Below are 6,267 nucleotides of genomic sequence, written 5' to 3'. Positions count from 1 at the left end.
TTATTCGATACCAAGGCTAGATGATACCAAGGCTAGATGATACCAAGGCCAGATGATACCAAGGCCAGATGATGCTGAATGGCAACACCACACACAACTCAATGCAACTAATTCATCTCATTGGTACATGACTCTTCAGTCTGTTGAATGTTACATCAATGAAAATATGGATTTCTTGGCTGAATGAAGGTTTTATTAAACCTTCATCAGGGACACACATACACAATAAAGGAAGTCTATAAAGTCATTGACAGGAAAAGTAATTTACTACATCAATTATAGTCACAGCATCTCCTCTTCATTTGATTAACTGGAATGAGACAGAGAAATGATTTCCAATAGGCAGGGTGTGGCTCAACAGGCAGAATACATTTCAAAGGGCACCTTATTCCCCAAAACTTCTCCCTGCATAATGCACTACATTTGACCAGAGCCTTGTGGGCAAATAATTGATACAAGTTGTTGCAGTAGTAAGTAAGACAATGTATCCAGGGCTGCATAGGTTAATGATGGACTTTAAAGTAACGGGCAGGTAGATGGGAGCCAGGTGAGATTGGGCCAGGCAAGTCCAGGTGTCATGCCAGGGTGTCCTCAGTCACGTTCCAAGAGCCTCACGCCCTCTGGGAAGGAAAGGTTAGTGAGAGCATGACTAAGACCATAGTACACCACATGCACTGTGGACACTGGATAATCTGACTAACACACACACACACACACACACACCTGTTTGACCCGCTGTGATACTGTGGGATTACTTACACTACATGGACACATGTATGTGGACACCTGCTCGTCGAACATCTCATTACAAAATCATGGGCGTTAAGCGTTAATCTGGAGTTGGTCCCCCATTTGCTGCTATAACAGCCTCCACTCATCTGGGAAGGCTTTCCACTAGATGTTGGAACAACACCTGGTTAACCTCACTGTGATATTGTAGACCTACTTATATTCCTTTTCTGAGTCAATTCAGGTAGCATTCAATGTCCTGCATTTTTGTTAACCATGGCAACCAGCATTGAAAATAAAGAGATGTGCAGAAAGATAATCAGCCTCTGTGTCTGTGGATCCTTTCCTATTAATTTATTTCTCATGTTAGCCAGGCCCATCTTTTTAAAGAAAACACAATTGAATTATATCTCTATTTGAGCAAAATAAGTAGTTTTGTTGTGATTACAAGAACAATTCAGGTAAAGAGCCACAGTCAGGAAGAAACAATCTGAGTGTTCTATTATAAAGTGAGAGCAATTCGTTTCCCTGGCTTATATGGCTTCTACTTAGAAATACTATGACAGTAAATTAGTAGATGACATTCACTGCTATAAAGCTGTATCCACTATAATCACACAATTTACACAGACCCGACCTTTGACAAATATAACTCCGTGTGAAAATGCGTCCCATGGTCTGTTTTGTCAACGAACTCAATGTATTCCAAATACTGGTGGTAACCAAATAATCCCATTTATGTAGGTAGCTCAGTAAACGATTCCCCCCTCTGGAATGTTCCATTGCGAACTGTCTGCGATCCAGAGGGGTTGGGTTCAATGTGGAAGACACATTTCTGTTGAATGCATTCAGTTATGCAACTGACTATGTATCCTCTTTCCCTTCGTTGTTGTTTCCCTGTTTACTACTCAAATATATCTTACTTATTAAGTCAAAAACGAAATGAAATGCAATACACTGGTCTCAAATATATTAGAAGAACTAGGTAACACAGAACCACGGCGGGCCATATGTAAATGCATATTAAAACGTGTCCCAGTGCAACATGCCTAGATCTGCCCACTGGGGCGTGGGTTATGGAGCGCTCTTTGAAATAAGCGCTCGCATCGCCGTATTCCAACGAATCGAGTTCTCACCACACCAGAAAATCAGTCTCCAAACTGTGTGTAGGTTTGTTCAGATTGAGGAACGGAACAAACGCGTTTGAGAAATTGCCTGATTTCCCTGCCTAAACTAACTAATTAAAATGCCACTTTGACCCAGATATGAAGTCAGTCTTGTGGGTCGCCTACTGGTCGTAAAGCTTTCACACAGCCGATGTGATAACATTTCCCCATCTTGCACAAATATGCATGTTCTTGTTGCGGCTGTGTGGGAAGTCACGTGTAGAAACTCCTACGTGGGATAACAATGTCTCGCCACCGCTCAACTTTCTATTTCATTATTTGGCCTGTACCTCCTGCTGGTGGCTTAACTGCGTCGCACTAACGAAGAGTTTACTACAGAGCTGCTTGTGCACTCGGGCTTCTAATAGACAGTATATCTGCCTATGATATTTAGTAATATGATGTTAGGTGGGAGCTTCTCTATGTAACATTCACATGTTATATTACTTTTGAACTCATTTAGAAAAACTTCTAGAACATGGGCTGACAGCAGAGTGATAATATAGCCTCATCATCCTCAGATATTTCTCAGAGCTAAATTAGTTATCCTAGATTATTAATATCTCATTGATCCAAAAGTAAATGTATTGCCAGTTCATATTTTTTTCCTTCCTCTGGTTTAGATCATCCATGTACCAAGAAACCACAGTCTCTTACATGTCAGCTAAACGTGGCATCTGCATGAGCAGAGAGGAAGAGAGAGACCAAGAGAAGACAGACAGACAGACAGACAGACAGAGAGAGAGAGAGAGAGAGAGACAGAGAGGTAATGGACTAATTAGTTTTTCTGCAAAAAATGGAATGTAGATAAACTTGGATTTTTTTTTCACAAGGATTTATACAGGATACTACCCTCTACATCAAAATCTTCAAACCAAATCAAAATTCTATAACTTAAACCTTGATGTTGGACAAAATGACGTAAATGGATACTTACTATCAAGAAAAAAAACTTCTAACAAACCAAAACCTGCAGAAGAAACAGAAGAAACCTCAAAATACCATCCAACACAACACCGAGTGAGCAACGTTCAGTCTGAACCTACTTCTGAAGCCAAAAAGTAAAAGACAATAATCTCTAGGTCATTTTGTTATTTAAAGCTTAGTAAATAAGGATACTAAGCTACAGTGGTTGCTCCACTAAAATTACTTTTTTGTGGTTTAGTACGGTAGCCTGCGTCAGTACTTCATTGCTTCAGACCAGCGGAAGGGGGAGTTAGAGCACTGATTATGGTTTTGGGTCCCAAGGGGCTACTGTGTCTCTGTAGTAGTGTACACTACTCCCGACTGGTTACGCTGTACAGCGCCGGCCTCGACTAGGAGATCCATGAAATGACTGTAGGTTTTTTGTTTCTCTCCCTCTAAAAACAGAAATAAATCATTCTAAATAACAAACTGGCTTTATTTACAAATTAGTAACAACGTCTCACCCCATGTTAAATAATGCCCTTTTTCTTGTTCATTTTACATTATTTGAAAACGAAATCCCCAACAAAATATTGTTCTTTTTTAAACAAAGCGAGTATTATTATTATTATTAACTTAGAATTATATGAAAGCCCCTTGGATATTCTCACAGATATATTATTAACCCTGTTATTAGCAGGACAATATATATTGGTCACATTGGTCATGGCTCCCGAGTGGCGCACAATGGCATTGACTTGCAGTTCTCCAGATTTATCCACTGAGATTGCGGTGTGCGCGCGCGTGCGGTTCAAGGCACGAGGGAAGGGGGCATGGGATGGGCCACAGAGCCGCGCTCAGTTGGTAGAGCATGGTGTTTGCAACGCCAGCATGGTGGTTGCAACGCCAGGGTTGTGGGTTCGATTCCCACGGGGGGCCAGTACAAAAAAAATGCATGAAATGAAATGTATGCATTCACTACTGCTAAATGACTTAAATGGTAAATGTAAGACAGACCTAGACCATGGGGAAGGAAGGAGGAGGGGGGGTTACCCACCACGCCCCACTGGGTAGCACAGAGCAACACTTCATTTCACTAATAATGGCGCTGACTAGGGAAACGTTCCCGCTGTTCCTGTCTACACGTTCAAACTAAAACAATGTAACCAATAATGCCGTGAAAAATGCCCCTTAAATATGAATTCTGGGGGCAGATATTATTAAATATTAAAGCATTAGACCTCTCACTAAAGACGTCAGTCAAAAGTTATACTTAAATCCAAATTGGATTTAATTAAAAATGACATGAAATGCACACATTTGTAAATCCCAAACTAAAAGTAATTGGAAAGGTAGATACAAATCATTTGTGACATTGTGGTTACAATAAAGAGTGTAAACAAGATGCTGTGCTTTTATTTCCAGTAGTGATGGACAGCTGGTGGCATTTTGAAAACAGGTTTTCAAACACTTGTAGCCTGATTAGCAGAACAATAGACTCTTTATAGCCCAGCTACTGTAGGTGTGAAAGTCACACCTTTCCAGTACTCCCCACCGCCCCAAACTCCACCCTTCAGTTACCATTCAAAAACAAGCTGTTTATCTAAATAAAATGACATTGCGACCAAAGAGAACAGACGAAATGGATATGTTTCATCAAGCCAGCTTCTTTCTATGGTGCTACACATTCCAGGGTTAGGACCATAACCACGAGAGGCCTTGAAAATGAGGCAGAGCTGAGAAGATCACCAAAACTAAAGGTATTTTGGTTTCAGTGCATTTTCTTAAAAAAATAATATATAGCCTATCAATGTGTAGATATACTGTGTAATAGATCATGATAATGTTAAGTAAATGAATTAAGGACAATATCTTAAAATCAGCCCCATATAATATGTTATCTAGGACAGCCACTATTGAAGGCTATCAAATGCTTCTCAAAGATGCCCTCTGGTGATCAAACTAGCACTAACTAGCATTAATGGGAGCAGTGGTTGACACTTAAATAGGGGGCAGTATTTTCACATTTGGATGAAAAACGTGCCCAAATGAAACTGCCTCCTACTCAGACTCAGAAGGTAGGATATGCATATTATTAGTATATTTGGATAGAAAACACTGAAGTTTCAAAAAATGTTTGAATGATGTCTATGAGTATAACAGAACTCATACGGCAGGCAAAAACCTGAGAAAAATCCAACCAGGAAGTGGGAAATCTGAGAATTGTAGTTCTTCTTTTGAATCCCTATCGAAACTACAGTGTCTGTGGGGTCACGTTGCACTTCCTAAGGCTTCCATTGACTGTCAACAGCCTTTAGAAACTTGTTTCATCCGTCTCCTGTTACTGGGCAGAAAATAGGAGCTCAGTCAATCAGTGGCCTGTCTGAGGACAAAGGACTTGGTGTTGCGCGATCCCGCGAGCGCGCATTCCTTCTTTTTCTTCTTGAATGAATACGCTATTGTCCGGTTGGAATATTATCGACGTTTTATGTTAAAAAGACACTAAGGATTGATTGTAAATAACGTTTGACATGTTTCTACAACCGGTAATGGAACATTTTGACTTTTCGTGTCTGGATTTACGCTCGCGCGTTATGCCTTTGGATAGTGATCTGAACGCATAAACAAAACGGAGGTATTTGGACATAAATATGGAGTATTTTGAACAAAACGAACATTTCTTGTCGAAGTAGGAGCCATGGGAGTGCATTCTGACGAAGATCAGCAAAGGTAAGAGAATATTTATAATACTAATTCTGAGTTTTATTGATGCCATGACTTGGCGGGTAACTGTATAGCTTGCTTTGATGGTTGAGCTATGTTCTCAGAATATTGAAAAATGTGCTTTCGCCGAAAAGCTATTTTAAAATCTGACACAGCGGTTGCATTAAGGAGTAGTTTATCTATAATTCTTTCAATAACTGTTGTAAAGTTTATCAACGTTTATGATGAGTATTTTTGTAAATTGAAGTGCTCATTCACCGGATGTTTTGGGTGGCAATACATTTTCTGAACCTCACACGTCAATGTAAAATGGGGTTTTTCGATATAAATATGAACTTTATCGAGCAAAACATACATGTATTGTGTAACATGAAGTCCTATGAGTGCCATCTGATGAAGATCATCAAAGGTTAGTGATTCATTTTAGCTGTATTTCTGGTTTTTGTGACGCTTCTCCTTGCTTGGAAAATGGCTGTGTGGTTTATCTTGTCTCGGCGCTGTCCTAACATAATCTAATGTTATGCTTTCGCCGTAAAGCCTTTTTGAAATCGGACAATGTGGTTGGATTAACGAGAAGTTAATCTTTAAAATGTTGTAAAATAGTTGTATGTTTGAGAAATTTGAATTATGAGATTTTTGTTGTTTTGAATTTGGCGCCCTGCTATTTCACTGGCTGTTGAATAGTGCATCCCACATTTCCCAGAGAGGTTAAATAAAGTGCCATAGAATTCTGCGGCACCAT

The sequence above is a fragment of the Salmo salar genome, chromosome 28, assembly GCF_965601325.2.
Source record: "Salmo salar chromosome 28, fSalSal1, whole genome shotgun sequence".
Classification (NCBI taxonomy): Eukaryota; Metazoa; Chordata; class Actinopteri; order Salmoniformes; family Salmonidae; genus Salmo; species Salmo salar.
The sequence above is the reverse complement of the archived record's forward strand: the minus strand, read 5'-3'. Positions refer to the sequence as shown.